Raw genomic sequence first — 11,142 nt, forward strand, 5'->3', positions numbered from 1 at the left:
GCAAAACCAGCTAGGTCAGTATCGACAGAGGAGACAGCAAAAGAACAGGAGATTGGGAGGACGATGGAATGATAGCTGCACCAGCCTGGAGTGGCTTAATTGTTTGTAGTGGATTTACACAGCATAACTTGCTTTTGAAAGCACTGGAAGGAGGATGTCAGATTTTATGTTTCCCTCTGCTGCCTTACTTCTGGTGTTCCACCAGGCTTTCTATGGAGCTAATTCAACTCTCCAGTTCAAATTTAAGTCTTTTTAGAAGAAAAGATCAGTAGCAAAGAAAGAAACCTAGAGAAATACAATGAAGAGAAATACTATCTTGAGAAATTTTGGCTCTAGGTGTACTATGAAATTAAGTACTTTAGTATTAACTCAGTGTGCTTACAGGCTCATTTGAATCAAGGGAGCTAACAAAGACACCAGCCTGGTGTTACCCTGAAGACACAAGTTTGTATATTCACACTTCATTTCTTAACTGTTAGGGACAGAGAGTGAGAAGTGTATCCTTTGCCTCCTTTCCAAAGTTGAAACAAGGAACAAGAGACTCCATGATAGCCCTAGAAGTACAAGAGAAGGGCATTCAACCCTTCCTGTAGAAGGAACAACATCATAAGAAGACTTTAGAGCACAATCTTAGCAGAAGCAGCACATTTACATATATTTGTGTTTCTCTTCTGTAAACTCCACGCAGTGGTATTTGACAGACTTTTGCCCTGCTACTTTTACCGCTATGATATTTGACATGATGGGTGGCTCACATCATTGTTGGCTTACAAAAATGTTGCCTAAAACTCCCAAATTCTTGAACTCTGATTTAATGCTTAACTATATGTGCACAGAGTTTTAGGTTGAGCTGACCCTTTAGAGTTGTCAAAATGACGAATGAAGGGATTTCTAATCAAGGGAGTCAGCCTTGGTAGAGACAAAAAGAAGAGTATACTATCTTCGTGATGTAAGCCATGCACGCTTAGACTACCTAAAGAAGAGGGTGTGCAACTGATGGTTTCAGGATAGTGCTGTTAATATTAGGGAGAGATTTTTGCCTAAGGAAAAAGAATGGTGATGGAGAAATCTCGGGAAGAGAATAAGATGATAAATTGTAGAAGAATGGCTGCAGAAGCGTGGCCTTAGAATCTCTGAAGACCTGCACAGTCCAGGCCTGGTATTAGAATAGGCCTGTAGTCAGAACTGTACTGAAGTTGCTGTGCTGAAGGTAACAAGAAAGGCAGCCTTGAGCTATTCTTGAATCCTGAGACCAAGCAATTATGTTGTGCCAACAGGCCGTGGCTGTAAAAGCAGGTGCAGGGCCAAGAAAGATAGGGACTGGTATAGGAAAACAGGGAGTAACAAACTACAAGGCTGAAGCACAGCAACACAGTTAGCTACATGGATAGAATGCTTATTTAGTCATGATAATTAGGGGTGTGAGAACCGCGCGTGCTTAGAGACTAATAACCAATTATATTTCTGCTTTACCAATATGCATGTGTATCGGTTCTATACAAGTAGTGTTAGAAACTAATAAAGTGGAGCAAGATGCATAACTCATATTGAGCAATTTCTTGACTCCGGCAAACCCTTCTCCCCAACAATAAATGACTTCTACTACTTTGTTTGTGAGGCAGCTCCAGATATATGAAGAAAGTTGCAAAAACTAGATCATATGTCTGGAATGTCGATATCTCAGCTGATAGAAATTGATTATAAGGTTTAATAACAGAGGGGAACTGGAGAGGAAAAAAGAAAAGAAAGAAAGAGAAAGTAAAAACAAATAATAAAACCCTGCAGTTTCAGCAGCCACGTTTACCCAAGCCCAAACCTTATCTCAGGGAAGAGGTTTCCTGAGAGGATGAGGGTGTGGAAGAGGATGAAGAATAGGAGGAAATAAAAGGAATAGAATCTCTCTGGGGAAAGATCAGTGCAAGATTTGCAAGGTAAAAGGACATTGGAAAAATTAATGTCCAAAGAAACAATCAACTAATTGGATACCCCCGTCTGCATCTGTTCCAGAGGCAGACCTGCTAATGAGTGGTACAGAAGATTCAGATTTATGGGGACTGGGGGTAAGCTTAGAGGCATCCCCAGCAGATCCCCTGGTGCCAATAAAGCTGGGGAATTAAACTATAGATTTCTTGATAGATACAAGAGCAGCTTACTCCATAGTAACTAGTTATAAGGGGCTTCTCAGTAAATTTAATATGCTGGTTGTTGGGGTTACTGGAAAGAGAGAATTAAGGCCATTTTTAAAACGAATGGAATGCCAGATTGGAGGGAAAATGTTAATACATGAGTCCTTCTATATGCTGGAATGCCCTATACCACTCTTAGGTCAGGATTTACTCAGTAAACTACAGGCCCAAGTACTGTTTTTTTGAGAACTCCATTCAGTTGCATATCCCAAAAGAAAGGGCCTGGAAGGCACAAATATATCTGCTGCAAGGGGAACAACAAAGTGAACCAGAAATCTCCTAAGAAACAGTGGACGCTGTATTTCTGCTGATACAGGCTACTGAAGTACCAGGGAAAGCTAACACTGCATCAATAAAAGTAAAATTAAAACAGAACTCCAAACTATTAAGGGACCCCCCCCAAAACAAACAAAAAAACCCCAAACCAAAACCAACATCCTGTGAAAATGGAAGCAAAAATTGGATTAGAGAAATCGTACCACATGCTTGACTTCAGTGCTGGAACAACAAGAACACCACTGGTTATTGCCTAGATCCAATGTCAAGCATTACTATTGGAACTGGACGATTAGGCCAGATTTGAAGGGTGTTCCACTGGAAAATCTGGAGTGGACCCTTTATGCTGAATAGTGTATGACAATCCAGATACGCAGTGGTAACTTTGGAGGATATGACTGAATCATAACCCTTGTCATCAAATACTTCAGCACAAAAAACTGAATTAATTGCCTTCCCTAGAGCTTTGGAATTGTCACAGGATAAACAAACCAGTATATATACTGACTAAATATGCCTTTGGTGTGATACATGCACATGGGGCAATATAGAAAGAAAGAGGACTTTTAACCTCACAAACGTCACTCATTAAGCATGGATCATAAATGCTGAAATTATTAGAAGCAATTCAGAAACCTAAGGAGGTGACTGTAATTCATTGTAAGGCTCATCAGCCTGGATATACTGAAGTCATACCAGGGAATCATAAGGCTGATGAAATAGCAAAGAGAGTGGCCAATGAAGCAGTAATGGGAGTCTTGATTCCTCAAAATGTAATGAGAACTGAAGTGCCCAAATTCAATGACAAGGAGAATGCATTAGCTAAGATGCTAAAATGTATAAGGACTTCAGAAAGTGGTGGGTAACATCTACTGGACAATGTTTGGTAACAACTCCCACAATGCAGAAGTTGCTACAGCAGACATACAAACTCATATGGGGGCACATGCTATAATCACAGGTGTTAGGAGATATATAATAGGGCCAAACATGCAAAGCTATGCTGATCAAATAGTAAAACAATCTAATATGTTGTAAAATAAGACCTCTGCCTGGAGAGGTAAAGAAAGGGACTATGCCAGGGACTGATTTTTCTGAATTACCAAAATGCAATAATTATAAATAGCTTTTGTATTGGTAGATACCTTTTCAGGATGGCCTGAAGCTTTCCCATGCCAAACCAACTAAGCTAGACAGGTAACAAATGAATTATTAGATGAGACTATACCAAGATTTGAAGTTCCAAGTGGGATCTCATCAGAAAGGCCCACACTTTATAGCAAAGTAATACAGGCAATTTCTGCCCTTTTTGGAATAAAATGGGATTTATGTACACCTTGGAGACACCAGTCTAGTGAGAAAGTAGAAAGGATGAATAGATCTTTGAAGAAACAATTGGGTAAATTGTGTCAATAAAATAATTTCAAATGGATAGATGTTTTACCTGTCACTTTAATGAGAATCAGAATCACTTCAAAATTTAAGAAAATGTGAACTCATTTAAATATTATATGGAAGACCTTATGCTGTAAATTTAACAGGAGAGGAAGACCAAATGCATATTTCTGGTGATTGGGTGTTAACTGAATATTTATTATCTTTGGGAAAGAATCCTTCCTCATTGCACAAGTATATTCAACAGGGAGCACCTGTATCTTTGGGCATACTGGTGCATCCTTTCTGACCTGCAGATCCAAGTGTACCTTTGAACTTCAAAGGATAAGCCTTTGAAGGAGTGGTGGAAAGGACCATATTTTGTATTACTGATAACTAATACTGCAGTAAAACTTAAAGGAATTGATTCTCGGATCCATTACACTAGGATTAAAAGGAGTCCTGAAGTAAAGTGGAAATCAGACGAAGTGGCTCCTCTGAAACTAAAAATCAAGATTTTAATGAACTGTTCTTGGACTGAAATAAGACCCTATATAGAATTGGATTACATACAGGGAGATTTGTTAACATGATCTCTTTGTATACACTTGTTTAAACCTGTTTTGCAGATGTATAAAATTTTGCCTATTATGTGGTATAATAAATTCTCAAATTTGGTGGGATCAGGAGAAACCCATAGACTCAAAACAGACACTTCATGATGATCCAAAAAAAGCACACAGATAGCCAATAAAACCAATTACTATACCCATTTATGGAACTCAGGTTTTTGAGCGGTGGTTGGTCAATGCAACTGATGAACCCATCAGAATTAACTACAAGTAAGTACTGTAATGTCCCATTTGGGACTGGGTGGTACTGGATATATTGCAGTGTAGCACAAAAAAGCTTTACCACTGAGAAGGTCAGGTACTTGTACATTGGGAGTGACTTTTCCCAATATGGCTGTACTTGAGAAATTAGATAATAATCTGTGGTTAAGAATTTACCTGCAGAGATATAGGTGGGGTCAAAACCCCTATATAGAAAGACCCACTGGATTTCATTCTTTTGCTAGGTGGTTTATTCCTTGGTTGGAGGTTGCTGAACTGGAAAAGGCAATGATAAATATATCTGTAGTAATGGAAGAGATAGCCAGCGGCACTGCAGATACCATAAAGGCTTTGCAGGAAGAAGTTGCAGAAGTAGCTTGTACAGCTATGCGAAATAGAATGGTATTAAATATGATGCTGGCATCTCTAGGTGGAATTTGTACTATTGTTAATACTAGTTGTTGCATGTATATGGATCAAAGTGGGAGAATATCTACCAATTTACAAGAGATGTGGAAACATACTAAAATGTTGCATGAGATCCAGAAATATGACACCTTTTATGAACTTCAAGAAGTTTGGAACTGGCTAATGTCCTGGTTTCCTGATTTACACCTATGGATGAGGAAGTTAATTGTAATTATTGTACTCATGATTGTTATATGTGTATGCTTATACATTATATTACAATGTATGGTGAAGTGTTGTATTGCTGCAATTAAGATAAGTTCAGAGAAATTGACTTATTTGATATATGAATATATACAAATAAGTCCCAAAGGGGAAAATTGTTGCCTAAACTCCCGAATTACTGACCCCTGATTTAGTCTTTAACTAGATGTTAAACTACTATGTGCACAAAGTTAAGTCAAGCTGACGCATCCTCTCAAGTCATCAAATGACCCACCCTTTCAAATCGTCAATACTGATCAATGAAGGGACTTCTAATCAAGGGACTCAACTTTGGGAAACAACAGATAATGATAAAAAATCATTATCTAAATTATGCAGAAAGAAGTGTCCAAGTGAGAAGGTTCTGGCCACAAGAGAAGACAAGCTGATAAAGTATTGCAACCCACAGAAAACTAGTTGAAAGCAGGACAAAGGGAACTGTGGTAATGGGAGATCTCAACCTCCAACTCAAACAGCCCTCCTGAAGGAGGGCAAACCCCCGCTTGGGGAGTATGTGCAGTTGGTAAAAAGCTTCAGCAGCCATCTGAGGATGAGATGCACGCTGGTTTGCATTAGAAGTGGGAAACTTGTAACCAGTCCTGTGCATGACATGAATGACAATGAACATGCAATGTTCTATGAATATGCCTGCCCTCTAAGGCATGTAATGTGTAGCCTGATGTGCGTGTCAGGAGGAAAGATCCCTGGTGCACCCAGTGCTGCAATAAACCAGTGTTGGCTTCCTAAACTGCCATTTGGTTTGGAGAGTTTTTCTGGTTATGATCTTCAGTAACAGTAGGAGGGCCAGCTATAGCATCAAGTTCACCTAGTACCCCCAACATCTCACAGCTCCAAGCAACCTGTGTAATCATCCAGCAAGGCAGTCAAACAGGTTTTTAATCTTTGCTTATCAGTCAACTTTGGCAGTCAGTCAGAAAGGTAACAAGATATTTGGAAAATAATATTTGTTGTCTGTTTGCACTGGGACAAGTAGAGAAAGTAGCAGAAACCAAAAACATGGGTCAGCCATTTGCACAGTCTAAAAGGAGTCTCAGAAGAGGAGCTAGACTATACATGAAAAGCAACAGTCAAGAGTGGAGAAAGTTTTGGCTTGGAGAAGCTGACCTGTGAAGCAAGCCTTAGGTAAAGCAAATCTGCCACACAAAATCAATGAAACTTTAGGCTTAAATATATGTTTGTCTCAGTTCCCTGATTGTTATGGGAAGATAACCACAAAGATCTTCTGAAAATAATCTGGCAGGGTTTGTGATTTTATTCTTTTTTAATTAAATGAGAAGGACCATCGAAAAGGCTGCACATGTAGTGATGCACAAGAAATTATAATACGTAAGATGCATTTAGTAGAAGTTTTGGATATGGTATGGTAACTAAACCCTGGGGAGGTTCTCTGAACCCTGCAGAGGAGGCAAGAAACCTGTAGGAAAAGTCAGTGATCACATGGATACTTTATGTACAGAGAGCTGTGGTAAGCCTGTACAGAAAAATTTGCATTAGGCCTTTCCTAACATTACAGTACTTTACTCATATAATTTTCTCCTTTAAGACTTTGCAGGCAATCATTAATTTAATGGCAATAACATGTATATTGTTACACATACAGGGCAAGCATGCAATAAAGCACAGCGCATGCTATAGGGCATGACTGCATGGTTTACTTAAGGCAACACTGAACTCAAACAGGCTTAACTAGCTGATCCAAGTAACACATTTACACGTCCTTTGGGCATGATGATCCACTCAAACTCCAAGTTAAGGAGATCATTGGAGGAAGTGGGCACCTGTGCTAAAGCCAGAGGCTAACCTTTAACTTGGGATGGAAGATAGAAATGGACCATAGCTCAGAGTGAAAATGGTATCAAATTGTTAAGGGATTGATTAACAAAACCAAATGTATTATTTGAGGTTTGACTTCAAGACAGTCAGAGCAAGTGAATTGTTAATGGTTAATTCAAGACACAAGCATTTTTGTATGTCCTGCTAATTGCTTCATTAAGCACTGATAAGTTGTTTAAAGGAGGAAAGTACCACCACAAGGTGAACGAGCTGACTGGAAGTTTCATCAGCCAGAGGAACACGAGAAGCAATAGAATTGCTTGACAATAGGAAACTGAGAACTAAGTAATGAAGGAGTTACGTAACTTTTAACCAATGAAGGCTGTCTTCTTTTGCTGAACTGTATAATATAAAGTTTTGACAGTTGGGTGCAGGAGGGGGCCTGGAAATCAGGACCATAAAGTGGCAATCAGTTAGCTGAAAGGAATGTGCTCGAGCTTGTAGGCCACAAACCCTGGGAGGACAAGGAATGTCAATAGATAACAACCAGCGGGATGAGTCATGCCGGGAAAAGATAAGGGAATGAGGAACGGATGGCGCCAAGGAGAGGTAACACCTTGCTGTTAATTGATGAAAGTGCCCTTTGTTTGTAGTTAACCACCAATCAGGGATTGCCTAGTATGCAATGCTTAGCTTAAAGAACCAATCTGTTTAAAACGCGCAGCTTCTGAAACATGTATAAACTCCTGATTGTGTACAATACATCGACATCTTGCTTGCATCAAGCTATGTCCCGTCTCTTCATTCGCCGCAAATTGGTGACCCCGACGTGATCCGGTGAAGGATCCGACGTGAAGGGCTCTCGAATCGCCTGAGCGACTTGCAGCGAATCCCACAGAACTTTGAATGGAGCGCTGAAAGGGAGCAGGAGCCGGCCGGCCTGAAATCCCTCCGGAGCTGAGAGGTGAGCTGTGGGAAATCCGTCATGGGGAATCGGGCTTCGTCCCCAGAAAGAGACGTATATGGACTCATGAAGGGTCTTCTAGTCAGATTCGGGAGTCCGTGCCTCAGTCTCCTCAGTTGGGGAGCCAGGCATTTGTGGTTTACCACCTAGCTCCCTACTGGGTGCAAACAGTAGAAATACCTCGACTCAGTGTGTGAATTGGCACAACGTACTGGTTATGAACCCACCTATGGGACAACAAAAAGGCAGACGGTGCAGAAGACATACAGAAGTTGGTAAGCATTAGCCCCTAGGTCATTCTGATCCTAAAATCAGAGTAAATAGCTTGGAACATCAAAATGGAGAAGCAAAGATACTAATTTCCATTAACTGGAAGATAATGGTAGACAAAAAATTATGGTACAAAAAGGTACAAAACGGAAAATTAAAAATGGAGGACAATAGAAGGGAAATAACCCTGCTACATGCTGTTTTCTTTTAGTTCCTTTCAGAACGCAACCCCCAGTGGGCAGCATATGCAGCCTGCCAGTATGCATGTGGTCTAAGGGTGGAATTCCTCTCCCAGCCCAGGTGTGTCCTGTAGCCTGTGACCATTGATGTCAGCTCCGTTATTTCATGATAATTTACAGCTAGAGGCAAAGTAGCCTTGACAAACTGCCTACTCCTGCATGTGCTTTTGTTCTGATATTTGGGACATCATTACTTTCAAAACTTACAGGGTGGAAAGGCATCGTCTCCTGGTCCTCCACAGGATAGTCCCCTTGCATTTTTCTGGTTTTCCTCATGTTCAGCAGAAGCTCCTTGAGCAGGTCATCTAATCCCCTCTAGGCTAGCTCCTTCAGGTTACAGTATTCCTTCCTTGCTCTTAGTTTCAGGCTTTTCTGGGAACAAGAAGGGGCAGTACCAATACTGTTCTCCAATTTGCGTTGGAAGAGCATTATTTTCTGGTTACAGTACCCTACCTTTGTTTGTTTCTATTTGCCTTTCCAGTTGTAGTATACCGGAAACATTTGACTAGCACAGATCAACTGGGGGAGATATTAATGCCACATTTAAAAGTATGTTTTTGAATAAAAGAACAAAAATGCAAACAGTTATTATGAAAACTCTGATGGAATTCAGTTGGTTTTAGCATTTTTGTTTTGCTCTTTTCTGTAACAGTTTTGTGACTTACCTGCTCTCCTCCTCAGTCTTTCAGTCTTCAAGGTGTAATGAAAAAAAGCCCAATTTTTTTGAGGGACCCTCTTAAGTGTGAGGAGGGAGAGTACAAGAGGGAAACAAATCCCAAAATACCACAGTGAGTTTCCATGGAGATTCTTGCACTCCTGCAAAACCCAATGCTCGTCGCAGATCCCTTTTCAGTTTGAGAATTGCTCATTTAGAACTTGGCAGGACCTGTAATTTCTCCCCATGCCTGCATACCCATAAGCAAAGTAAGTCACACTGATTTCTGCATCCTTTGGTTATGCCTACCTTATGTCACTTTTAACCCTTAGGCACATCTGAATAGCAAAGTATTCTTACAAGAATGGGGAATTGTTATATACCAATGTCTTCATACTCGACAAAAAAAGGGAATTTCAGTTGTCACTAACATTTTTAACCTTGCTGTATTTTAAGTTCAGGCATAGAACTTTGTTCTGCATGCAGCTGAGAATTAAATCTCTCACACATCTTGTTGAGGACCATTTTTTTAAGGGTACCTGCCACCATTACTAGACATTATTGTTTAAAAGATTTAAATTACTATTTTAAAAGAAGCAGCACCCCCTTCATGCAACGTAACGCCTGTCCCAACTGTCCCTCACATTCTCTGTAAAGGTCAAGACACATCAGATGGATACAGCAGACAAAGAAAAGGAAAGGAAGGGGGCTGAAACACATGGCATAGGAGGAAGCTCAGGGACCTGGGATTGTGCTTCTCAGAAGTGAAGGCTAAGTGGGGACATCAGATTGCTACCTGCAGCTATCTTTTTGGAGGTTAAAGAGAACTAGACCCTCCTCAGAGGTCCAGAGCTCCAGGACAAAGGACAAGATGAAACAGTCACATGTGACATCAAGGAAAATTTTTATTTTGGGGTGTGGGGGCGAATCTGTGATTGCAGTTATGCATAGCAATGGGCTATCGAAGGGGGCTGCAGAATTTCCACCTATGAAGATCTTCAGACCCCAGTGGTCCAAACCCAGAGCATCATGGTCTAGCTTTGGCATTAACCCTGCTTTGAGCAGAAGACTGGACTACATAACCTCCAGAGCTCATTTTTAACTGTATTCTATGATTCCATTAAACAAGAGGAAACCTTTTTATCACAAAAAAAAAGCAACTACAGGGCAAATCTCTTAACTGGGGTTATGGACTAGACATTGTTCTCCCTCTTCTCCTCACCTCTGCCTTTAATAAGATAGCTACTTGAAAGGAGAGAAGGCATTTCAGCCGTTAAACAAAATTTGTTTTAAATTCATTGCAAGATGCCTTCCCCCAAAACAACGACAGCTCTAAAGCACAATTTAAATATTTTTTTTAATATAGGTTAAGATAAGACACACAAAAAAATCTTTAGAGGACTGCTTTGTGTTTTCTGGCATGCTTACAAGTGACAGAGATTTCAAGGAGGCATAAAAAGTCTATGTTACTAGTTGTAAAGCTGAGTCAGATGCAGAGGAGTTGCTGGGAAGGGTCACCCCAGCTAAGGCAGTTTCCAGGACACGTCATAGCCAATAAATTATATTTAGTTGGCAAGCACATTGTGCACACCATAAATTCTAGGGCACAGTTACAGCTAGGAGCTGCTGTCCTCGGTCTAGTCACAGACCTTTTGGGTAGCCATGCAATTGTTATACCAAATGTGGGTTCTTCACCCTGGTGTGCAAGAGCTGATCCACACACAGAGCTGAAATACTGCATGTCTGCACAGAGATGGGTGCTAGGTGGGAAATCTACAAAGCTCACAGCCTCTTCACAGACAGCAAACTTTGCATACACCTCATACACCTTGAAGAATTGTTTATAATGAGGTTTAGCCATACTTAATTCTCATGGGTT

This window comes from Falco naumanni, chromosome Z (assembly GCF_017639655.2).
Source record: "Falco naumanni isolate bFalNau1 chromosome Z, bFalNau1.pat, whole genome shotgun sequence".
NCBI classification, from domain to species: Eukaryota; Metazoa; Chordata; class Aves; order Falconiformes; family Falconidae; genus Falco; species Falco naumanni.